The sequence below is a fragment of the Aquarana catesbeiana genome, linkage group LG05 (genome assembly GCF_042186555.1).
Source record: "Aquarana catesbeiana isolate 2022-GZ linkage group LG05, ASM4218655v1, whole genome shotgun sequence".
NCBI classification, from domain to species: domain Eukaryota; kingdom Metazoa; phylum Chordata; class Amphibia; order Anura; family Ranidae; genus Aquarana; species Aquarana catesbeiana.
Window position 1 is genome coordinate 133461033 of NC_133328.1, and position 27857 is coordinate 133488889.

A 27857-nucleotide genomic window follows, 5' to 3' on the forward strand; every position below is an offset into this window, starting at 1 on the left:
CTTTACTGATTGTTTTTCTTTATGAATTGTAGATATCATATAATATTCATACCACTACTCCTGATGAAGAGGAATAACGCATGACCTTGAAACGCGTTGAGTATCACTCTGTCCATTTATACATGAGTGATGTAAATGAGTGTTTTTTTTATCTCATTATGAACATGTTATATCAACTGTAAATTTTGTTTTTAGATTTTGCATTATTAAATTTGTAACTTTTTATTTACCTATTTTTGCATACGTTTTTTCTGGAGTCATTGCCCTTCAAAGTCCCACCAGAGAGTCTTCTGTTGTTTTCTGTGCCTTATTAGGGATGTGGGCAATGCCTCCTATACCCCACTAGAATTGAACTAATTTATCTATTACCATTTATTTAGACACCCATTTTATCATCTTTAGTGACTGCAAGTCTAGTATGATATAATATTTTATATTGCATAGTAATTGAGTAATGCAACAATGACATGAAAAGATGATAAATATTGGATGTAATGGTGGTCATACAAAGACATATTATCTAATAAAGCAGTTGTTTTAGATCTTCTCTTTTGATGACTGGTTTACATAAGAGTCACTGGCAACTATGACACTTAACCTACCCATAGATATGGGATTAATTACTACTGATCTATTTTCAGCAGCGCTAGATAGTTATGATTAGAAGATCGTTACTTGATTGTTACATCTTGGTGCTTACTTTACCCATAGATTCATAGACCTATAAGGACAGGATTACAGTCCTCATAAGTAATCTGGGGTCTTAAACCTGTTTAGCTGGGAAAACCATAAACAAGCTGAGATGAGAGATGCTTCCATGTCCAAAAATGATATGGAGATCAGCATCTGCCTGCATTGTCCATATCAGAATGGGCCTTACTTTGAATTTCAAAATCTATTGAATTGCCTGCAGCTAAGAAGGTCGGGACTAAGACAGCCCAGTCTGTCAGTGTATGGGCAAATTATTAAGCAGAAACTTTTTTTTTTACTAAGGCTAATTCAAATTTAAATTCAGGGTAATTTCTAGAGAAAAAATCAAAAAGAAAATCAAAAGTGGCTAGTGCTCCACAGAAAATATGGAAGCATATATTAAAAGAAAAATTAAGAAATAAAAATACATATTTTTTCTTTTCAATCATTTCAAATCTCTTCCTTGGCCACTCAGAATAATGAAAAGTGAGTATCCAGTCATATAGATCTGGTATGTGGCATTCATCATATATTCATGATTTGCCACTATTAAGGTGGGGAATGTTTTTTATGTGCATCAAAGTGCAGCTGTAAAATATATCATTGCGAGAGCACCATAAAAGTAATTGTGATCACATTTTCTAGAACCAATCTGATGAACCACATTTTTTTATGGATTAAGCATTAAATACTTCAGTAGGAATGAAGGCAGACACAAAAGCAAACCAACCTGCAGCAAAGATATGACAATGAAATATTAATCATACTCAATAAAAAACGAGAGGGCATTACAATCCTGACAAAAATAGAGATAGGTGATGAAATATTCATAAGCAACAGTTTATAAAATCAGGCACAATACCTGTTATACACAGAGCAAGTGAACAGATGAAAGGTGGTAAAATATTTATCTGAACAGGAAAGAAATGGAAAATTTACAAATGAGTGTCCGAACATGACAGATTACAGACTTGCATCATTATACTGTATTGTGCATGTAGGACTTTATGCTAAAAATTAGCATGCTTTATTGAATTGCTTTTAATTTATGGACCCATGTGCAGTATAAATTGTGGACTGACTGAAGTTGAGAGTCAATAGGTTTGAAAAACTGAAAATAGATGTATCAAGGAAATTCACAATTCATACAAGCACATATCAATAGTTGACTATATTCTCTACAGGGAAAAATTATACTGTTTTTGAAACTAAAGTTGACTAAACTAAATTGACCAAACCTAAACTGCCTAAAGTCAGCACTTAGTTCGCCACTGAAAAGTCTTTACCATACATGATATTGTATGTAAAATATGATAAGATATGCTGGCAGAGCACTGAAGACCAGTATCATTCAAAATCAGGCTGGAAATGTATCCATGATTTTAATTATTTGTTGCCAATCAGTCAGATTCCCCCCACATATGGCCATCTTTATTTAAGATTGCCATGTGTGGCTTTCCAGAGTACCATTCTTCCAAGAAGAACATCACTGTGGATTTTTACATTCCTCTTACAGTCTAGCTAAAACTTTTTCTTGATTTTGAAAAGATTGAGGAAGGGTTAGAACCCCTGTAAATGTTTTAGTGTGAGGAGATTTGCTCTATTTATCCTGTTGACCACTGTCACTGGAACAGAACGTATTGGTAGTCCAAAATGTTATGCTTTTCAACACAGCAGAAGGCGAAGGATTTTTTTTTAATGAGCATACCTGTTCTGGTGATAACTTTGACAAAGGGCAATTCGCTTCATTTTGGAGAAATTGATTTTCACTTCCTGTTGTGTGTCTGTAACAGAAAGTGAAGAAAAGGCTTTCTAATGGATTGCAGAAATGAATGATAAAGACTAAAGAAAAACGATACACTTAAATGATGTAATTCATCATAACTTATACAACAAAATGTTTCCAGGGAGACCTTTCTAAATTGCACCTTGGAAATTTGTTCTCACATGCCCTGCTTTTCCTTATTCTTTCCTCATTGTAGAAAGCCAGCTATCAACTGTGGAAACCCAGCCCAGCAGTGTTTAATATATTGCATTATGTGAAGAGTTCTGCTAGTTCCTGGAGCAGCATTTTCAAATCTTGTGAGGGGTGGTGGCTCTTTCAAAATGGAGAGGATGAGGAAAGAATGATAAGGAAAAGGAAGGTAGGAAGCGGACTCCCCTCCCCTCACACACTGTCACCCCATTTTTTCTCTTATTGCACCACTCTAGTAACATGGAGTTATTAGTTATGGTATTATCAAGTGCTTGCGACATATTTAAATAGGTTAGGAACAAATTCCTTGTACAAGAGTGCCTTTCTTGATGTCAACAATTAGCTATAAAGGGGTCATCACGATTTGCTGTTTTCAGTTTGGGATCAGCAAACTAAAATTTTCAGCAGTGTCATAAAAGCCAACGCTTGTGCCCTGTACACACGATAGGATTTTCCGATGGAAAATGTGTGATAGGACCTTGTTGTCGGAAATTCCGACCGTGTGTGGGCTCCATCACACATTTTCCATAGGAATTTCTGACACACAAAGTTTGAGAGCTTGCTATAAAATTTTCCTACAACAAAATCCGTTGTCGGAAATTCCGATCGTGTGTACACAAATCCGACACACAAAGTGCCACGCATGCTCAGAATAAATTAAGAGACGAAAGCTATTGGCTACTGCCCTGTTTATAGTCACGACATACGTGTTTAACGTCACCGCGTTCAGAATGATAGGATTTTCTGACAACTTTGTGTGACCGTGTGTATGCAAGACAAGTTTGAGCCAACATTCGTCGGAAAAAAAAACATGGATTTTGTTGTCGGAATGTCCGATCAATGTCCGACCGTGTGTACAGGGCATTAATCCTCATACACATGATCGTATTGTTGGCCAACAAAACCGTGGACTTTTGTCCAAAGGGCATTGGCCCAAACTTGTCTTGCATACACACGGCACACAACTGTTGGCCAACAATCACGAACGTAGTGACGTACCACATGTTTTTCAGCTCTTTAGTGACACCCTTTGAGCTCCTTCTGCTAATTTCGTGGTAGTAGAAGTTTAGTCAGTGTTGATTCGCGCTTTTCATTTCACGCTTTTCATTTTGCGCTTTTCATTTCATGCTTTTCATTTTGTGCTTTTCATTTCGTGCTTTTCAGTTCGTTTCTGAACGGCCATTCGTCAACCAGGCATGTTGTGGAATCGGATAACGTGTTATTTATTATTGGCCTTGGAGTTATTGCTTTAACTTTAATTTTTTGGCTGAATAATGATTTGATTTGGTATATTTTTGGATGCATAGAATGCACATTTTGGTTAAGTTCTATTTGCAGATAGCATGTCTAATTTTATTTGTTTTCTTTTTGTAATGCACAATAAAAATGTTGTGGAGAATAATATTTGGCTATGAGTTTTACCTCAAATAACAGTTTGGGAGTAGGCAGTTACATTTAAAAAAATACAATGTAAAATTGACACGGGACACCAACATAGCTGTATCTTTGATCTTAAAATCTACGGGATAATGGTGTTGTGGTAACTTGCCCCAGAAAAATATATATATTATTCTTGCTATCACTAGAAAAAAAAAGCCTTTGAAAATTAATTTGCAATAACTCCATCAGTATCACCAGCAAAGCAGCTTCATTATTATCCCATTAAAGAAGAAGAGAATGTGCGCTGCATTTCGAGATTTCATAATTTGCCACGTCACAAATGTCAATTCTCCATTACGAACGCTCGTTTACAAGACCGACCGCTTCCAGCTCGTCCTTGCTTCCGAGCATGCGTGTATGTACTTTGGACTTTTGTCTGATGAACTTGTGTACACATGCTCGGAAAATCCGACAACAGACATTCGTCCACAGAAAATTTTAAAACCTGCCATCCAACATTTGTCCACGGAAAATCCAACAACAATTGTCCGATGGAGCATACACACAGTCGAATTTTCCACCAACAGCCATGTGTCATCACACATTTCCTGTCAGAAAATCCGATCGTGTGTACGAGGCTTTAGTGTTTAAAAGTTACTTTTAAATGTGTGTTGCAAAGGTCTTTGTTATCCAAAAAAAAACAGGTTTTTAAATGAAAAACCTCTAATAGAATTAGAGTTAGGGTATCCCACAGATACTAAAGCAGCCCATAGATGTTGCAACCTGTGGTTGCAGGAAAGAAGTTTACACAATTCCCGCATCAACACAGATAGTGCTGACAGGGGAATCCCCCCTGCCAACCAATTGTCTGCTGCCGGGGGGGGGGGGCGAGGGAATCCGTCCCCACTGAGAGAACGCAGCGATTATTACTAGCAGCTATAGCAGCCATTACCCTTAATCTCAAGTGAATCCAGCAGGCTGGTTGTACCCAAGTTAATCGATCAATCAACTTGGTACATTCAGCCTGCCACACACAGTTCAAATCTCAGCCGGTTCCTGCTCAACCGGCCTTGATTCAAACCGTTTATGGCCGGCCTTTATTCCCAGCCTACTACTGCTAAGAAACATACTATTTTAACAACAAATAAAATGATTTAATAGGCACTCATAGGCGGCACTGATGGGTACTTATGGGTGGCACTGATAGGTGGCACGGATGGGCACTGATGGTCACTGATAGGTGGGCACTGATGGGCATGGATGGGCACTGAGGGCCACTGATGGGTGGCACTGATTACACTGGTGGGTGGCATTGCTGGGGATCACTGATTTTATTAGTTCTATAATGGTGCCAGTCAGTGCCCATTTGTGGGCACTGATTGGCATATGTTGGGCATAAGTTGGCACATGTGGATGGCCATGGGGATGTACCTGGCCATCCACATGTTAGGGGCTTCCCTGGTGGTCCTGGCGGCTTCCCTGGGGGTCCAGTGTGGGCATCCGAGGGGGGCTGCGCTGATAAACAATCAGCGCAAACCCCCCATCAGGAGAGCCGCCAATCGGCTCTCCTCTACTCATGTCTGTCAGACACGAGTGAGGAAAAGCCGATCAATGGCTCTTCCTGTTTACATCATGATCAGTCGTGATTGGACATGGCTGATCACATGGTAAAGAGCCTCCGTCGGAGGCTCTTTACCGAGAATGGTGTAGCGGTGTGTCAGACTGACACACCGCACCACTGATCACCGCAATGCACGCCCCCACGTGTGCGCGGTGGCTGTCATCCTGCTGGACATCATATGATGCCCAGTCAGGGTAACAGAATCACCGCCCAGCTGCCATTCTGCTATAGGCTGGGCGGGAAGTGGTTAACAGAACAAGCTGAAGTTAGAAGCTGATTGGCTACCATGCACAGCTGCACCAGATTTTGCACTCTCCAGTTTTAGTAAATCAACCCCTATATGTCCATATCATTTTTATGCAATAAAGTCCATGTAGCTAGCTCTATGGTGATGTTCCATGTCCCATGACATGACTTTAATCCCCTCTGTGATAAGTAAAGTTCCAGCCAGTGCCCAGATAAGCCACTGCTTACCATTGTCTGCAAACAATCATGTCTGAATTGGCAACTTTGGCTGTGTGACTTAGAAGAACTGCTCAGCCTCAGTGTGTCTGTTATAATAAAACAGAACTGTTACAGTGCCTTGAAAAGGTACATAATTGTGAAGTAGAAGGAAAATGATAAGTGGTTTTGAGAATTTTTTACAAATAAATATGTGAAAAGTGTGGCAAGCATTTGTATTCAGCCCCCCCTGAGTCAATACTTTGTAGAACGTAGAACCACCTTTTGCTGCAATTACAGCTGCAAAACTTTTTGGGTATGTCTCTACCAGCTTTACACATCTAGAAAGGGAATTTTTTGCCCATTCTTCCTTGCAAAATACCTCAAGCTCTGTCAGATTGGATGGAGAGCATCTGTAAACAGCAATTTTCAAGTTGTGCCACAGGTTCTCAATTAGATTTAGGTCTGGACTTTGACTGGGCCATTCTAACACATGAATATGCTTTGATCTAAACCATTCCATTGTAGCTCTGGCTGTATGTTTACAGTTGTCTTGCTGGAAGGTGAACCTCCACCCCAATCTCAAGTCCTTTACAGACTCTAACAGGTTTTCTTTTAACCGGTTCAATACAGGGCATTTTCACCCCCTTCCTTCCCAGACCAATTTTTAGTTTTCAGCACTGTCACACTTTAAACAACAATTGCGCAGTCATGCGATGCTGTACCCAAACAAAATTGACGTCCTTTTTTCCCCACAAATAGAGCTTTCTTTTGGTGGTATTTGATCACCTCTGTGGTTTTTATTTTTTGCGCTATAAACAAAAGAAGAGTGACATTTTTGAAAAAAACACAATATTTTATACTTTTCGCTATAATAAATATCCCAATTTAAAAAAAAAAAAAACAAATTTTTTCCTCAGTTTAGGCCGATACGTATTCTTCAACATATGTTTGGTAAAAAAAATCGCAATAAGCGTATATTGATTGGTTTGCGCAAAAGTTATAGTGTCTACAAAATACGGGATAGATTTATGGCATTTTAAAAATTTTTTTATTTATTTATTTTTTTTTACTAGTAATGGCGGCTATCTGCTATTTTTTTCATGACTGCGACATTATGGCGGACACATCGGACACTTTTGACACATTTTTCGGACCATTCACATTTATACAGCGATCAATGCTATAAAATTGCATTGATTACTGTGTAAATGTGACAGGCAGGGAAGGGGTTAACCACTAGGGGGACACAAGGGGTTAATTATGTTTCCTAAGGGAGTGATTCTAACTGTAGGGGGAGGGGACGCACAAGGGGAGGAGACCGATCAGTGTTCCTCTGTACTGGGAACACAGATCAGTATCCTCTCACCTGACAGGACGTGATCCACGGTCCTGCTCGGTTAACGGCAATCGCGGGTGCCCAGCGGACATCGCCGCCCGCCGGGCACACGCACTGGGTCCCGAGCAACGCGGCAGGCGCGCGCGCGCCCCCAAGATGGCCAGGAAGCCCAGGACGTCATATGACGGCCACCCAGGATGTGAGATCCCATCTGAGGCCGTCATATGACTATGGCCGGGTAATGAAGTGGTTAAGATTGCCCTGTATTTGGCTCCATCCATCTTCCCATCAACTCTGACCAGCTTCCCTGTCCCTACTGAAGAAAAGCATCCCCACAATATGATGCTGCCACCACCACTATGTTTCACAGTGGGGATGGTGTGTTCAGGGTGATGTGCATTGTTAGTTTTCCGCCACACATTTTTAGACCAAAAAGTTAAATTTTGATCTCATCTGACCAGATACCTTTTTCCACATGTTTGCTGTGTCCCCCACGTGACGTCTCGCAAACTGCAAACGGGACTTCTTATGGCTTTCTTTCAACAATGGCTTTCTTCTTGCCACTCTTCCATAAAGGCCAGATTTGCGGAGAGCACATCTAATAATTGTCCTGTGGACAGATTCTCCCACCTGAGCTGTGGATCTCTGCAGCTCCTCCAGAGTTACCTTGGGCCTCTGGGCTGCTTCTCTGATTAATGCTGTCCTTGCCCGGCCTGTCAGTTTAGGTGGACGGCCATGTCTTGGTAGGTTTGCAGTTGTGCCATACTCTTTTCATTTTCAGATGATGGATTGAAAGTGCTCCGCGAGATGTTCAAAGCTTGGGAATTTTTTTTATAACCTAACCCTGCTTTAAATTTCTCCCTGACCTGTCTGGTGTGTTCCTTGGCCTTTATGATGCTGTTTGTTCACTAAGGTTCTCTAACAAACCTCTGAGGGCTTCACAGAACAGCTGCATTTATATTGAGATTAAATTCCGCACAGGTGGACTCTATTTACAAATTAGGCAATTGCTTCCACTAGATTTTAGTTAGGAGTATTAGTGTAAAGGGGGATGAATACAAATGCACGCCACACTTTTCAGATGTTTATTTGTAAAAAAAATTGAAAATCATTTATCATTTTCCTTCCACTTCACAATTATGTGCCACTTTGTATTGGTCTATCACATACAATTCCAGTACAATACATTTAAGCTTTTGGTTGTAAGATGAAAAAATGTGGAACATTTCAAGAGGTATGAATACTTTTTCAAGGCACTGTAATTGCATTATACTTATTCAGCACTTGGCCTTCAATACTTGTGTCAGGTGCCTTACTTATATATATATATATATATATATATATATATATATATATATATATATACTGGTATATATACTAGGGGTGTCTGCAACTGCTTTATATTGTTTTTATCAATGATTTGCCATTCTTTTCTCATTTATGGAAAAGTAACAGGCTTGCTTATATCCCCCTCCCCCCCCCCCCCCCCGCAGTATATATTTACCTTTCCTTCACTCCACCACTCCACCTTTTCTCTGTTTAGCGACAGGAGCCAAAAAGGTAAGTAGAAGCATGTGACCAACCCAAGCGACATTGCTGGACCAATCAGCGTTGCCTCATACAGGGATTATATAGCCCTATGTAAGCTATGTCTCCAGTGGTCTATTGTTTACATTGTAATTACCTTTACTTCCAGCATCTGAAGAGAGTGGCATAGGAGCAAAAGAAAGGTAGGTATGTGCTGCTGAAGATGACTAATCTGAACCTGTTGCCCGGCAAGTGAGTAAATAACTTTAAAGCTATATAATACATTATAATTAATTTTAGCTATCAATCAAGGAGAAAGAAAAATTCATGTTTAAACTAATCTTCAATGCATAATATGTTCAGCGAGGCTCTGGTGCAGCAACATTCAAAACATCATCACTAAGGCCCAATACACACTATTAGATTTTCTGCAGATTTTTGCCTTCAGATTTACTAAAACCATAAAATTTGAGGTCAAACCTTAAATCTTGCCATACACTATACAATTTTCTTATTCAATTTCCTTTATATTTAACCTTAACTATATTTAACTGAAAGTGTTTAGGTTTGAACTCATATTATATGGTTTTGGTAAATCTAAAGGAAAATTTTACAAGAAAATTGCATAATGTATGGCCAGCTTAAGAGTTTCAATTTGTATGTAATTAGGCAGGCCCTTGCACTACATGGTTTTGGTAAATCTGAAGACAAAAATCTGCAGAAAATCTAATACTGTGTATGGGGCTTTAGATTTTCACAAGCTCTATGTGTTTTGATGCCACGTGTACTGCTCAGTGTACTCTCTCTGCCCTTAGAATAAACTGTTGTTTAAGGGAGAGAAGATAAAACTATAATTTTTTTCACAGTGGTCAGCAGGAGAGTTAGTGGAGCTTTGTATGATGAGTTCATGGGTATGTTTTGCATTATTTTTTTATGTAATACTGAAGCAGTGAAGAGATACACACATTCGATCAAAAGAAATGCTGGTAAGCATAATTTCCCTAAAAATATGCTAATCTCTACAATGTGAAACATACACATAATACCAAATAATTTTTCTGCTTGTATTTTGTTGATATGAAATTTTAGAGAATCCTCTGCTATAAATATTGTTAATTCTAGTTCAAGTATCTGTATTGTCAAACCATGTATTTATTACCTTTTTCTTAATAAACAGCACATTAAGCACAAAAACTTGGCAAGTGTACAACATCTGACCACAAGAGGAACGGAAAGAAAAAGGTACTTCAAATATTGTTACCAAGAACGGAAACAGGGGCGTGGGTATTGCTTCAAGGTATTTCATTAAAGTCAGAGGTGGTAAACACAGAAGCTGTCATATGCAAACCAGGTGATCTCTAAACATTTAAGACCAAATGGCACATAGGAGTAAAGGGGCCATGTCTTGGAATCCAGATTTTCATGATTTAGGACAACTCTGAAACTAGGATTTATATAGTGCCAATAGTTTGAGCAGCGCTTTACAAAATGCAGAGAGACAGTGCAGTTACAGTACAATTCAAGACAAGAGGGTTAGGGGGACCTGCTCATGAGATCTTACAATCTAAACGGAAGAGGGCATAATAAAGAGGTAGTAGCTGTGTGGGAATGAGCTGTTTGAAAATGTAGAATTCAGTCACTAACTTGAGGGGGGATAGACCTGTGGTTGAAGGAAAGAAAATTGCATAATCTATGGCCAGCCTTAGTGATGTAGCAGAGGGACAAAGTTGTGGATAGTTTGTAAGTTGGTAATATTTTGAATATTATTTATTGGGTGATCGTAAGCCAATGGAGGGACTGGCAGAGAGTGTTGGTAGACACAGAGTAGTTGATAATGTAGATAGAAGCTAGCAGAAGAATTCATGATAGTCTGAAGGAGAGATAGTCTTGTGGAGGTAGTCCAAACAGGATGTAGTTGCAGTAGTTGAAACAAGAGATAACATGAGAGTAGTTTAGCAGCTTGGTGTTGGTTAGAAAAGTGAGCATTTTGGAATTGAAGATAATGTAAATGATTCCGCTCAAAGGAATAAGTACTAGCAGAAAGATAACTGGTTTAAGAGATTGTCACAGTGTACGCTCCAGATGACGTCAGAGTGACGAAACGCGTAGGGCGAGGTCAGCACACATTCTTGCATCACTTCCGGTCGTCGGCGCTAGTGTCAGCAACAAATGCTTTAATGTTTTTTACTGAATGTGAGTACCTTTTTATGCTTTTTAAAGCAATAAACAGTTGAAACAGTATTACACTATTGGGATTCCTTTCTCCTCTATGCTCTATATGGTATATGGTACAAGATTGGAGAACTGCCATTACATTGGGGATCATCCAGCCTTTAAAGTGCTACACAGTGGCAGATACTGTGAATGCTCCATACCCCAAGGGGGGGAAAATTCCGGTGAGTGCAGCCACAATAAGAGCACGGATAACACACGTATGCTGTGGTCACCCTTGGAAAGTGGAAATTATCAACACTAATTTTTCACCAGCACAGAAGCACTTTTTTGAATATTCACTAAATGGGACTGTATTTTTAAACGCATGTATATGGGACTGAATCAGTCCCCTTTTTTGAGATTCAGGTTTATTAATTTTATTAAGGTCACTAACTTGATAAGTGGTTAATATTAACACTAATCCTTCACCAGCACAGAAGCACTTTATTGTTATTTATATAGGATTATATATTTGCATCTCCCAACGCAGGTCACATGGGACTTATCTGTCCCCTATTTTTCTGAGATTCAGGTTAACATTAATATTTAATTTATTTTTATTTATTTTTTTCACGTATACAATTGATATGTTGTAGCAATCATAAATAAGACACCGAACGCATGTCAAATGCATTAACACACGTTCACAACATTTGTTTTGTATATGTATGTCTATCAGGGATCAGGTGCACAAACATAATAGAACAGCGCCATATCTACTTCACTTTTTTCTCATTTTGGAACTGTTGTGGAGTTGAAGGTGGACAGTGATCAGATGTGGGCCTGAAAGGAGAGGTCAGAATGCAGGGTTACACCCATTACCCTGATATGAGAGGAGAGATTGGTGGTTGTGTTATTAACCTCCCCGGCGGTATGATTATGTCAGATGTCAAAGCGGTACATTGTTTCACATGGAAATTTAGCATTTTATATTGTAGGCCTGTAATTCTTAGGAATAACTAACTTAAATCTGTCCAAACAACCCGGGTATAATAAAGTTTGAAATCATGAATTATGATATAATAAATAACTATAAATAATTATAACAAATAATAATATAATAATAATAAAATGTATTCAATAATGTAATCAAATCAAAAACACTGAAATTTGCTCAGTTGCAGAATTGCCGCTGTCATCACTTTCAGTGTCTGATGACGAATTTCACCACAAATCACTAACGCTCAATTCTGCAAGTGTTCTAATTTACTATCGCTGTTTTCTAGCTGTCTGATACCACATTTGAACTAAAGAAACACTTTTTGGTTGCCATGGACATTCTCAAGTTTCCAGGCAGAAAGAACAGTATATATAATATAAAAGTGCATGCAGGGCACTGGGCAAAGCACTAGGGACAAAAGGGAGGTGAAATGATTTGATACAGTAATGTAATCTGTAAGATTACAGTGTACTGTATGTGTTCTGTTTTTCAATTTTTTTTCATTTTTTTCAAATTCCCGCCGGCTCCATCCCCGTGCGTCATGATGCATTCAGGGAACGGAGCCCGGAACACAGAGCATCGGGCGGAGGACACAGCCCGCACACATATCGGGAGGACATTGCAGGATCCAGGGGACAAGGTAATTAACTTTCCCTGGATCCTGTGATGCAATCCGGAGTGTGGCTCGGAGTTACCGCTTTTGACAGTAAATAAACCCCGAGCCACACTCAGGGATACTGCTAGGAAGGCTAACCTTGATGGAAAAGACTGGGGAGATGCACAGGAAGAATAAATACTGTAGTTTTTGAAAGATTGTGGAGAAATGCTGAGAAATGTACTCTCCATGTTTAAAGCATTTGAAATGTTGAGAAATGTTTCAAAAATACAAAGCCCTGCCCTTTTTTTTACTGAAATGTGTCTTCAGCTGCAGAGACCACAGCATTAAAGTAAATGAGCGCGGAAGGTTGGGCATATACAGTATCTCACAAAAGTGAGTACACCCCTCACATTTTTGTAAATATTTTATTACAACTTGTGACAACATGTGACAACACTGAAGAAATGACACTTTGTTACAATGTAAAGTAGTGAGTGCACAGCTTGTATAACAGTGTAAATTTTCTGTCCCCTCAAAATAACTCAACACACAGCCCTTAATGTCTAAACTGCTGGCAACAAAAGTGAGTACACCCCTAAGTGAAAATGTCCAAATCGGGCCCAATTAGCCATTTTCCCTTATGTGACTTGTTAGTGTTTCAAGGTCTCAGGTGTGAATGGGGAGAAGGTGTGTTAAATTTGGTGTTATCGCTCTCACTCTCTCATACTGGTCACTGGAAGTTCAATATGGCATCTCATGGCAAAGAACTCTCTGAGGATCTGAAAAAAAGAATTGTTGCTCTACATAAAGATGGCCTAGGCTATAAGAAGATTGCCAAGACCCTGAAACTGAGCTGCAGCACAGTGGCCAAGACCATACAGTGGTTTAACAGGACAGGTTTCACTGAGAACAGGCCTCACCATGGTCGACCAAAGAGGTTGAGTGCATGTGCTCAGTGTCATATCCAGAGATTGTCTTTGGGAAATAGCCATATGAGTGCTGCCAGCATTGCTGCAGAGGTTGAAGGGGTGGGGGGTCAGTCTGTCAGTGCTCGGACCATACGCCGCACACTGCATCAAATTGGTCTGCATGGCTGTCTTCTAAAGATGATGCACAAGAAAGCCTGCAAACAGTTTGCTGAATACAACCAGACTAAGGAAATGGATTACTGGAACCATGTCCTGTGGTCTGATGAGACCAAGATAAACTTATTTGGTTCAGATGGTGTCAAGCGTGTGTGGCAGCAACAAGGTGAGGAGTACAAAGACGAGTGTGTCTTGCCTACAGTCAAGCATGGTGGTGGGAGTGTCATGGTCTGGGGCTGCATGAGTGCTGCCGGCACTGGGGAGCTACACTTCATTGAGGGAACCATGAATGCCAACATGTACTGTGACATACTGAAGCAGAGCATGATCCCCTCCCTTCGGAGACTGGGCCGCAGGGCAGTATTCCAACATGATAACGGCCCCAAACATACCTCCAAGATGACCACTGCCTTATTAAAGAAGCTAAGGGTAAAGGTGATGGACTGGCCAAGCATGTCTCCAGACCTAAACCCTATTGAGCATCTGTGAGGCATCCTCAAATGGAAGGTGGAGGAGCGCAAGGTCCCTAACATCCACCAGCTCTGTGATGTCATCATGGAGGAGTGGAAGAGGACTCCAGTGGCAACCTGTGAAGCTCTGGTGAACTCCAAGAAGGTTAAGGCAATGCTTGAAAATAATGGTGGCCACACAAAATATTAAAAACTTTGGGCCCAATTTGGACATTTTCACTTAGGGATTTACTCAGTGTGTTGAGTTATTTTGAGGGGACAACAAATTTACACTGTTATACAAGCTGTACACTCACTACTTTACATTGTAGCAAAGTGTAATTTCTTTAGTGTTGTCACATGAAAAGATATAATATCATATTTACAAAAATGTGAGGGGTGTACTCACTTTTGTGAGATACTGTATGTGCCCTTATATATCTATATGATTCAATGCCCATTATCCTAATAATACTGCATAATCTACTGCACAAGCGTTAATCACCAACAGACACTAATTGTGAATCTTGGGCATTGAAGCTAGTGATTGTCATAATCCAATAATAAGTATGAAAGTCCTTCAATGGTAGCAAATGAATGCACAGTGCAACAATTGATCTTAACTATACAGGTTCATGCAACCTATGTAACAAGTTCAGTTATGTCAGTTTACAAATCAGTAATTTCAGTTACAATGGCATGGCATGCGGCTCTAATGGCCCGTACACACGATCCGAATATCGTACGAAAACAGTCGTCCGAGGAAGGATCATACGATATTCGGATCGCGTGTATACTACTTTTGACAGCCGATCACGACCGTTCATCCGAAATTATTGGATCGGACATACACGAAAATTTTCCTTGTACGATTTCAGATTGTACAATTTTCATTTAGTCGGTATAGTTGTCGTCCGAAAACACAATACAAACACATTACAACACATGACATCACTTCCAATTTTTTTGTCTGTCGTACGAGAATTTTCGTGACTTTATTTAGCTATTCAATTTCTACTTGCAACTATTAAGCGAGAACAGTCGTACGATCGATCGTACGATATTCGGAACGTGTGTACGAGGCATAGGTTTGCAACATGATGGGTAAATGTGCCTGGACATCACAGAAAGTCAAAAACAAAAAAAAATATTACTTGGTTTTCCATCCACCAGCATTTGACTGCTTTTTGAAACTAGTAAAGTAGAGTCATCCCTTAATATCTGCACTCACGCTGTAGTTTGGATTCTTTATATTCTCACATTTGGCTGAATCATTTGGATTTTTGTGACCCTGGCATCCTACTATCGCTGTCACCTGGAAGTTAAGGCAAACAAGCCCTGCGGAAATAGTTGTTAAGGGATACTCCTCTACCTTATTTACAAGATAGCAGCAAGGGAAGCAAAAAAACTCAACACTTTAGCGAGATAAGTGAAATATTTTCTATTTGGTACTGGAATTAAAGATGTCTTTAACAATAGCAAATGTAATTTTTAAGTTATTGTTTATCTTCCTCAGGGATCTTTTTGCTCTACATATTGCTGACTCTGATGGCTACTCAGTTTGACAGATCCTATCCTATTGTTTTGTGTGATCTGTGTCCTATTCTCTACTGTGGCATTTTAATCATTTGTGGTATTTCTTGAACATAATAGGCCTTTTAAGATGTCTTATGACATTTCATATGGGTCACTTTGTATTAAATTTTTTTTCTGTAGAGTTGAAAAAAATTGCATGAGTGGGTCTAATTTAATTACTGGAGCAATGAGAATGCAAAGGGGGTTATAAATACAGCCAAAGTAAATAGATTTCTTATTGTTTTGAGGCTTTTTACTGGGTAAAAACAAACCATATTTGCCATTTTCCCACTACATCATATAATTCGGCAAGGCATGGCTGTTGGTATAAGCAAATGACACCTATGTATTTTTTTGTACAAAGTATTCTTCCTTTATGTATAAGATTTTTTTCCTAGAAACTAGGGCAAAGGAAATATTGTGACATGTAATCAATGTTCGTCTACAGTTGGATAATTTAAATGAAGCAAGTTGATAGTTGACAGTACAGTCTAAAAACTTTATGGTCAAAAACACCTCTTTTCAAATGATTGTTTTCAACAGTTTTTAGTAAAGGATATTGTTAGTGCTACAGTATATCTTACAAAAAGATATTCCATGCCAAGGACTTGAAAAATGCCTGATACAAAAAATAACACTTTTATTCCTACGTCACAAAGCAGTAAAGCAGAATGAAAGCTTAAAGTACATTTTTATAACCCTGTTGATGCTGAGCATCTTTGGAGTGGTTTAGGAGCAGTGTATACACCGCTCCTCCACCGCCCCTGCCCATTGAAATGAATGGGCAGCGCTGCCAAAGTGCCTGCAAAGCAGGGGCGCTTTTAACTCCTTTTTAACCCCTTCTAGAGGGTTAAGAGCACCCCGCTCCTGCCTGAATAGCGGCGCCAAACCGCGCTATAACAGCAGTAAAGTGCCGCTAAAACTATCGGTGCTTTACCGCTACTGCCCCCTCCACCCCAGTGTGAAAGGGCTCTTAGTGATCATTGCTCAAGGCATTCTATTGGGAATGATTAGTGTGCTCTCTACATATTACGTGGATTAATGCTACAGTATACAAATACATTTTATACACATATGTGTTTCCTATCTTTGGGTAAGGCCCTTGTGTGTTCCAGCATGCCTGTGCCCCTCTGCCCCTGTGCATAGAGCCAGTTCTAGAAATGTTGTAATGAGTTTGGTGTGGATGAACTCGAATACCCTGCACTGAGCCCTGAACTCCACCCTACTAAACATCTTTGTAATACATTGAAATGTCTTATTGAGAGCCAGGTCATCTAATTTAACATTGGTAGCAGATCTAACAAACTTTTTGGCTAAAAAAAGCAACAATCCCCCCCAACCCCCAAAATCTCAGTGATAATCTTTTCAGAAGGGTGGAGGCTCTGCAGCTGCAAAGGAGAGGGAGGCAACTATATATTATTGTTCATGAGTTTGGAACAGGATGTTCATCTTGTGTGCTGCTCAGGTGTCCACAAACATTTTTTTAAGTCATGAAGTGTGTGTTGGTTGTTTATACAGTAATGCAATGATAATAATGATGATATTAACCATTACATATCTTGTATATGTTAATCAAACTCTTAATTTTCACGAATACATACCAGCATAAATGCTGAGCATTGTGCAACTCATGAATATAGGCAACCAGGAACATGTGGCAACCATATTTTTAGGACTCAAACAGGTATACCTTTATTTTTATATCTTGAATTATTATACCTTTAAAAGAATACACCCTTTTATAACTGTATTTTAAACACAAATGTATTTGTTCAAAACTTTAAAATGTAAAAACAATAAACACAACTAAACCACAAGAATTCCTTTTCTTTCTGTGTGGACACTACATAGAGTAAATCTATTAGTAAATCATATCATATTCTAACAACTAGAGCTGTTGAAAATTAAAACCAATATATACAGTATATTCAGAAAATAATAGGCCCTGAACAATATTAGGACTTGTTATTTTTTGAAAATACAGTCAGGTCCATAAATATTGGGACATCGACACAATTCTAATCTTTTTGGCTCTATACACCACCACAATGGATTTGAAATGAAACGAACAAGATGTGTTTTAATTGCAGACCTTCAGCTTTAATTTGAGGGTATTTACATCCAAATTAGGTGAACGGTGTAGGAATTACAACATTTTGTATATGTGCCTCCTACTTTTTAAGGGACTAAAAGTAGTGGGACAATTGGCTGCTCAGCTGTTCCATGGCCAGGTGTGTGTTATTCCCTCATTATCCCATTTACTATGAGCAGATAAAAGGTCCAGAGTTCATTTCAAGTGTGCTATTTGCATTTGGAATCTGTTGATGTCAACTCTCAATATGAGATCCAAAGAGCTGTCACTATCAGTGAAACAAGCTATTATTAGGCTGAAAAAACAAAACAAACCCATCAGAGAGATAGCAAAAACATTAGGTGTGGCCAAATCAACTGTTTGGAACATCCTTAAAAGGAAAAAATGCACCGGTGAGCTCAGCAACACCAAAAGACCCGGAAGACCATGAAAAACAACTGTAGTGGATGACCGAAGAATTCTTTCCCTGGTGAAGAAAACACCCTTCACAACAGTTGGCCAGATCAAGAACACTCTCCAGAAGATAGGTGTATGTGTGTCAAAGTCAACAATCAAGAGAAGACTTCACCAGAGTGAATACAGAGGGTTCACCACAAGATGTAAACCATTGGTGAGCCTCAAAAACAGGAAGGCCAGATTAGAGTTTGCCAAACAACATCTAAAAAAGCCTTCACAGTTCTGGAACAACATCCTATGGACAGATGAGACCAAGATCAACTTGTACCAGAGTGATGGGAAGAGAAGAGTATGGAGAAGGAAAGGAACTGCTCATGATCCAAAGCATACCACCTCATCAGTGAAGCATGGTGGTGGTAGTGTCATGGCATGGGCATGTATGGCTGCCAATGGAACTGGTTCTCTTGCATTTATTGATGATGTGACTGCTGACAAAAGCAACAGGATAAATTCTGAAGTGTTTCAGGCAATATTATCTGCTCATATTCAGCAAAATGCCTCAGAACTCATTGGATGGTGCTTCATAGTGCAGATGGACAATGACCCGAAGCATACTGTGAAAGCAACCAAAGATTTTTTTAAGGGAAAGAAGTACAATGTTATGCAATGGCCAAGTCAGTCACCTGACCTGAATCTGATTGAGCATGCATTTCACTTGCTGAAAACAAAACTGAAGGGAAAATGCCCCAAGAACAAGCAGGAACTGAAGACAGTTGCAGTAGAGGCCTGGTAGAGCATCACCAGGGATGAAACCCAGCATTTGGTGATGTCTATGCGTTCCAGACTTCAGGCTGTAATTGACTGCAAAGGATTTGCAACCAAGTATTAAAAAGTGAAAGTTTGATGGATGATTGTTAATCTGTCCCATTACTTTTGGTCCCTTAAAAAGTGGGAGGCACATATACAAAATGTTGTAATTCCTACACCGTTCACCTGATTTGGATGTAAATACCCTCAAATTAAAGCTGAAAGTCTGTAGTTAAAGCACATCTTGTTAGTTTCATTTCAAATTCATTGTGGTGGTGTGTGGAGCCAAAAAGATTAGAATTGTGTCGATGTCCCAATATTTATGGACCTGACTGTATATTAGGTCTGATTTCAATATTACCTTGTACTAGCTAAATTGGAATATGATAACCTATACTAAGTGATAGTATTTACACAGTGAAATATTGGATTGGCCCCAGCCCCCATTTAGAATGTTGTTTTGTAATATTTAATGTTTTGCATGTTGAATCATTTTTATTTAAAAGTTTAACTTTAAAAAAAATATGTTTTTTCTTTAGATTTGGATAGATTGGTGAAGAGTCAGAGACCCTGTCAGATGTTTTTTGCTGTCTGTGTCACTTTTTCAATAGATTCACTATTTCTATTCGCTTTTGTCACCAAGAATGGAAGTGAGTAAATCCAGAACAGGAATGGAGGGGAAATCTTCCAACAAGGACATTTTTTTCTATGAAAAACTGTCTAAGAGGTCTATCACTCATATTGAAAAGATGCCCTCCAACTTCCTGTTGAGGAAAGAACAGGAAGTCAAAGGAAATCTCTCTAACGAGACACAGATGAAAAAAAAAAACTGACAGGGGTTTTATCCATTGCCTACTTTATCCAAAATTGAAAAAATAAAAAAGTTTTGGTCTCATACCTACTTTAATTTATGACTGCAAAAGTGTGAATTCTTACATATTGGTAATATTATTAGCACTGCGTTAACTGTTGGCGCAATATAAATCCTGTATAATAATAATAATAATAATAATAAAATTGGGTATATGGTTAGTCTTTTGGCAAATAGTATTATGTTGGATATTGTTATTAGGAACCCATGCGAGCTCTAGCTTGTTTGTTGTGTATATACTATAAACTTGAACCTTCTTATTTGTTTTTAACTTAAACAAGTTAGGATGGTCAGACATTAGCAGAATGCTAAACAATATGGCTGCCAAACCTATTTTTATTCTCAAAATGGACATAGATATATATGGTTGCTTTCCAGAGGACTGTGAAAGTGTATGCACAGCAGAACACCCTGCCTCCATAGTTATATAATACATTCATCTATATGACATGAGTCACAAGATATGTTCCCAGATTGTTACTTAATTGTGCCAATTTTTAAAGGAACACACAATTTTCTTTTTACATCTATAGATATTCTTTAAGTTCTTGCTACATGCAGTTGAGCTTTCTATCTAGTGCAAACATTATGCCTGTTTATTGTTTTATTTTTCACTAGAACAAAGTACTAGTATATAGTATTTGAAAAGCATTTATTGCATTGTTTTTGGGTTATTTTGCACTATTGCAGAGTACTAGTATATAGTACTTTGAAAGCCTATTTACAGAAAATCTCTTTGTTGGTTTGCATATCAGTTTACTGACTGTACCTCCTGTTGATCAAGTGAAAGTACTTTGAGATCATTGTGGAGATAAGATTACCATCTGTGAGATGATACTTCTAATATTTATACTGTTTTATTTCAGTTGATATCCTGTTTTCCAGAACTCTCTGTATACCCTAACAGTAAAATATATGGTGTAAACTTATTTTGTCAGGCATCACACTGGATTATAATGAAAACATAAATATCCGACAGACATGTACAGTACATCTGTTCAGTGTGAAACCTCAAATTTGCTGAGCAGTTCAGAATTGGCATGGGCACCTCCAATATACCCTGAGGTTTATTGGGTAGTGTCCTAAGCCTGCCACATCAAAAGGTTTGGCCTTTCCACTTGTGCTGAGTATTTATCTGTAATGGCAAGATAAGGAATGTAGAATGATGATGGTTCTTTGATGACTTTGGGTTATTTCCCCTACTTTGATGTGATCAGGACAAGCATTTTCAAACATTTAAATAAGCCAAAAATGTAGGAAAGAAATAAATACGGAATAGAACTACTGAAACAATTTTGGGTGGTAGTATGAGTTCACTCTGTATGTTTAATACAAAAACTGTCCTTTACAGGGTAAAAATAAGATGAGAGGTACCGATATTTATTCTAAGGATGAAATAAAAAAAAATTAAAAATAAATAACAAACATGTTATACTTACCTGCTCTGTGCTGGCTTTGCACAGAGCAGCCCCAATCCTTTTCTTTGTGGGTCCCCCTCAGGCAGTCCTGGCTCTTCTACCCTGCCAAGTACTCCCTATAGCAAGCCTTTTGCTATGAGTGCACCAACCTCGCTCCTGTGAATGGACATTGTCCATTCACACACTGAGCGTGGCTACGCCCCTCCCCACCCCCTCATCTTTGGCTCACTGTCTGTGATTGAAAGCAGCAAGAGCCAATGACTCCCACTACTGTTTGATCCAATGAGAAGACGGAGACCCTGGAGAGTCGCTGCTCTTGTGCACATCACTGGCTCGAGATAAGGCTCAGGTAATTATAAGGAGGGGCTAGGGGGTGGAGCTGCACCCAGAAGGTTTTTTACCCTACTACATAGAATGCAGTAAGGTAAAAACCCTTCAACCTTTAGAACCACTTTAATTCAAATAGCGGGTTATATTTAAAAAACATGACATGCTTATTGGAGAATATATGGTGATTTCACCCCTTCCCCCATCCAGGAATTTTTTATGCCTTTGTAACAAAATTAAATTTAAGCAGATGTTCTTATGTATTTAAAGCGCTTATAAAGGCTTTTTTTTTCCTAAACTAAGAAAGAAGTTGGTATTGCACAGAACGGTCTCTTACCTTCTCTTCTGGGGTCCCCCGCTGGCACTCTCCTCCTCTTCTGCGAGTGCCCTTATAACAAGCCGGCAGCTATGGGGGCACTTGTGCAGGCGTGCTATGGCTGTCTGCAGCTTTGCCCCACCCCAAGTCTCTCATCACAGGGGTTGGTTGACAGCAGCAGGAGCCAATGGCTCCTGCTGCTGCCTCTTTGTCTTGTGAGAGGAGGAAGAGGGGAGAGTTTTGTTGCAAACAGGCACAATGCTGGATCAAGAAAGGACTCAGACCCATAGATGCTTGGAATTTTGAACGATTACTGCTGAATTGGCTGAAATTCGAGCAGTGGGTGGCCGTGCATTTGAGAATCCACCAAACCACTTCCTCCATCCAGGCTATTTAGTGTGGATGGGAAAATTAACTCTTTTTTTGTGGGCTAAATGAGAGAAAATCGACTTATGTATGGCTAGTTTAGGGGTACCTCTAACAGATGCTTTAAATACATCCAATTAAACACATGCTATGGATTCATCACTATCCTTACACCAATACATTTTTGGATAATTAGAAACCTCCCTTTAAACTTCTTCATTTGTTAAACAAGGAGAGCTACAGTGCTATAAGACAGGTACCAGTCAGCAAAACTGTCTAAATATGTAGTATGGAAAATGTCTTACAGAGTTTTTTTATATCAGGCACCCAATGAAACAGTTCTTTACTGGCCACTACATGATGTAATGGTATTCGATCCATGTATGGCCGGCCCTAAGAAATATGCTTAGTAATTTGCCCTCAGGTGTCACTTTGTGTTGTGTCATACAAGTGCTGATACTGACACATAGTTCGAATATTTCACATTATGCCTGTACTTCCTGGCAGGGGAACGTTTTTAATTGCAGCCCCCTGTTGTCTCAAATTTTATACACCTTTATACCCCAGAATCTAGTATTTTTTAACTCCTGTCCCCCCGTTCCATATCTAGTGCCTTTATAATAAAGACATACAGAAAGTCCCTACAAATTACTGTAAACTAATCCAGTTGATTTTTTCTTTGTAGTATAGGATAACAGTGAGTTTTAAGCTTTCAAGATCCTTATTGCAAATCACCAAGATACCAATAATGAGAATGAATAAACCATTTTGCTGCTTTCACCTTTCCCACACCCACCACCTGAGGCAGTCAGTTGACCTGGTCTTTTGGCAGGTGTATCCTTGTAAATTTGTCATAATCAGCATGTGTGTGTGTGTGTGTGTATATATATATATATATATATATATATATATATATATATATATATATATATATATATATATATATATATATATATATATATATATATATATATATATATATATATATATATATATATATATATATATATATATATAGTTGTGCTCATAAGTTTACCTACCCTGGTAGAATTTATGATTTCTTGGCCATTTTTCAGAGAACATGAATGATAACACGAAAACTTTTCTTTCATGCATGGTTAGTGTTTGACTGAAGTCATTTATTATCAATCAACTGTGTTTACTCTTTTAAAATCATAATGGCAACAGAAACTACCCAAATGACCCTGATCAAAAGTTTACATACCCCAGTTCTTAATACCGTGTATTGCCCCCTTTAACATCAATGACAGCTTGAAGTATTTTGTGGTATTTGTAGATGAGGCTCTTAACCTTCTCAGATGGTAAAGCTGTTCATTCCTCTTGGCAAAAGCCTCCAGTTCCTGTAAATTCTTGGGCTGTCTTGCATGAACTGGGCTGTCTTGCATGAACTGCACGTTTGATATTGAGGTCAGGAGACTGAGATGGCCACTCCAGAACCTCCACTTTATTCTGCTGTAGCCAATGACAGGTCAACTTGGCTTTGTGTTTTGGATCATTGTCATATTGGAATGTCCAAGTGCGTCCCATGCACAGCTTCCTGGCTGATGAGTGCAAATGTTCCTCCAGTATTTTTTTTGATAACATACTGCATTCATCTTGCCAACAATTTTGACCAAATTTCCTGTGCCTTTGTAGCTCACACACCCCCAAAACATCAACGATCCATCTCCGTACCTTTATTTCATAGGCCTTGTTGACTCCTCTCCAAATGTAGCGTTTTTGGTTGTGGCCAAAAAGCTAAATTTTGGTCTTATCACTCCAAATGACTTTGTGCCAGAAGGTTTGAGGCTTGTCTCTGCTGTTTGGTGTATTGTAAGCGGGATACCTTGTGGCATTTGCATAGTAATGGCTTTCTTCTGGCGACTCGACCATGCAGCCCATCTTTCTTCAAGTGCCTCCTTAGTGTGCATCTTCAAACAGCCACGCCACATGTTTTCAGAGAGTCCTGTATTTCATTATTTGTGGGTTTTGCTTTGCATTCCGAACAGTTTTCCTGGCAGTTGTGGCTGAAATTTTAGTTGGGCTACCTAACCGTGGTTTGGTTTCAACAGAACCCGTCATTTACCACTTCTTGATTAGAGTTTGAACACTGCTGATTGGCATTCTCAATTCCTTGGATATCTTTTTATATGGTCATCAAGAAAAAGAAGCAGCCGGCAACTCCATACCATCAAGCGTATTTATTGTAAAGCCTTCACAGTGAATACAGTCAGCAGCAGACTAGTTTCGGCGATAAGCCTTGTTCACAGCACTGCTGTGAACAAGGCTTATCGCCGAAACTAGTCATGGAGTTGCTGGCTGTTTCTTTTTCTTGATGACCGTTTGTCTATTGGTGTGTGGGAGGACACCTCGCTTGGAAACCCTGACTGCAAACTTGCAAAGTAAAACTTTGTTTTCCACTGTTCTGAGCCATACAACCTTTGATCGAATATCTTTTTATATCCCTTTCCTGTTTTATACAGTTCAACTACCTTTTCCCGCAGATCCTTTGAAAATTCTTTTGCTTTCCCCATGACTCAGACTCCAGAAATGTCAGTGCAGCACTGGATGAAAGATGCAAGGGTCTGTCAGGAGTCCAGAAACTCACTGACCTTTTATACACACACACACACACACACACTAATTACAAGCAAACAGATCACAGGTGAGGATGGTTTACCTTTAATAGCCATTCAAACCCCTTTGTGTCAAATTGTGTGCATTTTATCAGGTCAAAATCACCAGGGTATGTAAACTTTTGATCAGGGTCATTTCGGTAGTTTCTGTTGCCATTATGATTTAAAATAAGTAAACATTGTTGATTGATAATAAATGGCTCCAACCAAACACTAACCATGAGTAAAATAAATGTTTTTGTGTTATCATTCATATTCTCTGAAAAATGGCCAAGAAATCATAAATTCTGCCAGGGTATGTAAACTTATGAGCACAACTGTATATACATATACATATATATATATATATATATATATATATATATATACACACACACACACATGCTGATTATGTCAAATTTACAAGGATACACCTGCCAAAACACCAGGTCAACTGACTGCCTCAGGTAGTGGGTGATATATATCTAAAAGGGAGAATAAATAACAGATGGCTGTACTTTTAATTCACTGAAATCAACACATATGCACCGACTGCATACCAAAGACACTCCACAAACTAAGTTGAAATTAACCCCCCACTTCCCCACTTACCTTGTCGCTGGGGTTACCATACTCACATGCCTAGCAAATCCAGCATTGCTGTGCTGTGATCTGCCAATCCCCATTGCACACTGGTTCCTGCACCCCCGCCCCGCCCTTCTCTTTTACTCAATGTCTTGCAGCCGTTCCCTGATGGTGTGTCTCCAAGTCCACCCTACTTTAGGAACAGGTCCACCCACCAGTCACAGATCTGCCTTCTCCTTCCTGCACTATACAATCACATGCCTGCTGGGATATCTGATGTAGAAATCCCAGGAGGCTACTGGAGGAAAGCATGCTTCATTCTCACCTAGTCAAGAATGGAGGCGGGGGTAGGTTGGACCTAGAAAGTAAAAAAAGGACAAATAAACAATAAATATATAAATAAAGCATGGGCTTCGTAGATTGTGCAGGGGGAAGGGTTGCAAGGGTACAAAGTAGTTTAATAGTGAAGTCCACTCGAATCAAGAATAAGAAAAAATATTTTGGGTGGACCCCAGCCCTTCTGCTTCTTTAAACCTTCTTTTATTCAGTTAGGCCACTGATAGCATTAATCTTGACTTTTACCATAAAAGTGGAGTTCTGCATAAAGCTTTATCTCCCTGCCCATACCTTTGACCTACTCTTTGTCAAATGCATTTTTCACATGAGGTCAGTTTGCCTATCTAAGGCTGTGGATATTAAAAGAGTAGGGCAACTGGTTTCAGAAAGCTTTACCCTAGAGGATTTGTTTTTTTAGCTGACTTTTGTGGGTACTGAGCTATACAGAAGAGGATATAGAACGCTCTGTGCAGGCACCATTATATCTTTAGCAAGTGCATGTGCCTAGTTCCCACGATGTATGCCAAGTACTCTATATGCAGAAATTAGGAGCACACTAACCAAGAACTAACCAAGAAGCTTCAACAAACATTGCAGACAAGCTTTGGCTTCATTATGGACCAATATAATATATACATGTTTTGTGGCTGGTTGGATTCCATCCACGACTTACCTGAATTTAATTAGACGTGGGACCTGGGCAACTCATATGTGCGAATAATTGAGAGTTTGAGTGGGCAACCATGCTCTGTTGCCTGCCGTTCTAGGTAAGAGATCTGTCTGTCTATGAGCATTCAAACTGCACACCTTTTCTGTCTACATCATGTTATTAAATAATGCTATCACAAATATATGTAGACAATGGAGGTGGCTTATATGAAGGGAGGGTAGAGAAGATGATGGTGGAAACTAATCTGTATGTTATTATAACTGCCAGACCATTGGCAAAAGCAGCATCCTTTTATTTCAATTTTAATTATTTCTGCATTTTAATACTGCGCTCCTTTTGTAATTCTCCTGGCAATCCCTGCATGCCCTGCTTCCAGCCAAAACACCAGAGTAAATTACATGGCAAATAACAGCTACACCATTGAAGCAATTCTCCAGAATGAGCCGAATGGTGACAAATGATGGGAAAAATAAGGATGTATATCCACTTAGTGCTCCGCATTCCTATTCCTATTCAATTTTACACACTTTTTATTTATCAGGTAAGCAATATAACGAGCTGTAAAAAAAATCATAAAATGAGACAGTTATAATGCAATAATCAGTGACCATCAGTGCTTGGAAAAATGAGTTTGCTCTCACTGGCACTAAGGAGGATCACATGATTATTTAATTACAGCTCTAATTTTTGTCTTGTGGATGGCAACATATCAACAATTAATAGGGCAAATAGAGGAGACTGCAGTTTGAAGTAGCAGAAATGCAGGTAGAGAAATGCCTGATCTATCTGAACTAAGAAACAATTATCTGACCATAAATGTTACTGCTGTATGTAATTATGAAATGGTTATAACATTTGATACCCTTGCTGTAGTAATTTATTAGGATGGTAAACCAGTATCTCCAGTTAACCTACTATTATAATCTTCTCTGGTTACATTTTTTATAGTTTTAAATACTACAATAAAGAGACATGCTGATTCATCTGTACAAATACTGCCTGCTGTTTAATTACGATGATATAGGTGTATAGGTTGTGACATATGGTAGCTGTTAAATGCAGCAGTCCTCACAAGAACAAAATTACTCCCTTAGAGGGAGAGACGTAGGATTGATGGTACCCACCACCTCCCCCACTTAAGTATTACACAAGGGAGCATAGGCAGGAATTATATTACTAAGAGAGTTGTGGGAACTGAAAACATCCTTGGAGACAGGGGCCAGT

General features: G+C 39.0%; 1 protein-coding gene across 4 annotated transcripts in view; it reads right to left on the bottom strand.

Annotated features, from left to right (window-relative positions):
• SATB1 (SATB homeobox 1) overlaps positions 1 to 27857 on the bottom strand; it is a 268899-nt gene that overhangs the window by 201941 nt on the left and 39101 nt on the right. For 2 of the 4 annotated variants that reach the window (XM_073630205.1, XM_073630207.1), the window contains exon 2: positions 2399 to 2474. The exons of the other annotated variants lie outside the window; for them this stretch is intronic. The gene's annotated coding sequence lies outside the window, so the exon portion shown is untranslated. The remainder of the gene's footprint in view (positions 1 to 2398; positions 2475 to 27857) is intronic. 4 annotated transcript variants of the gene reach the window in all.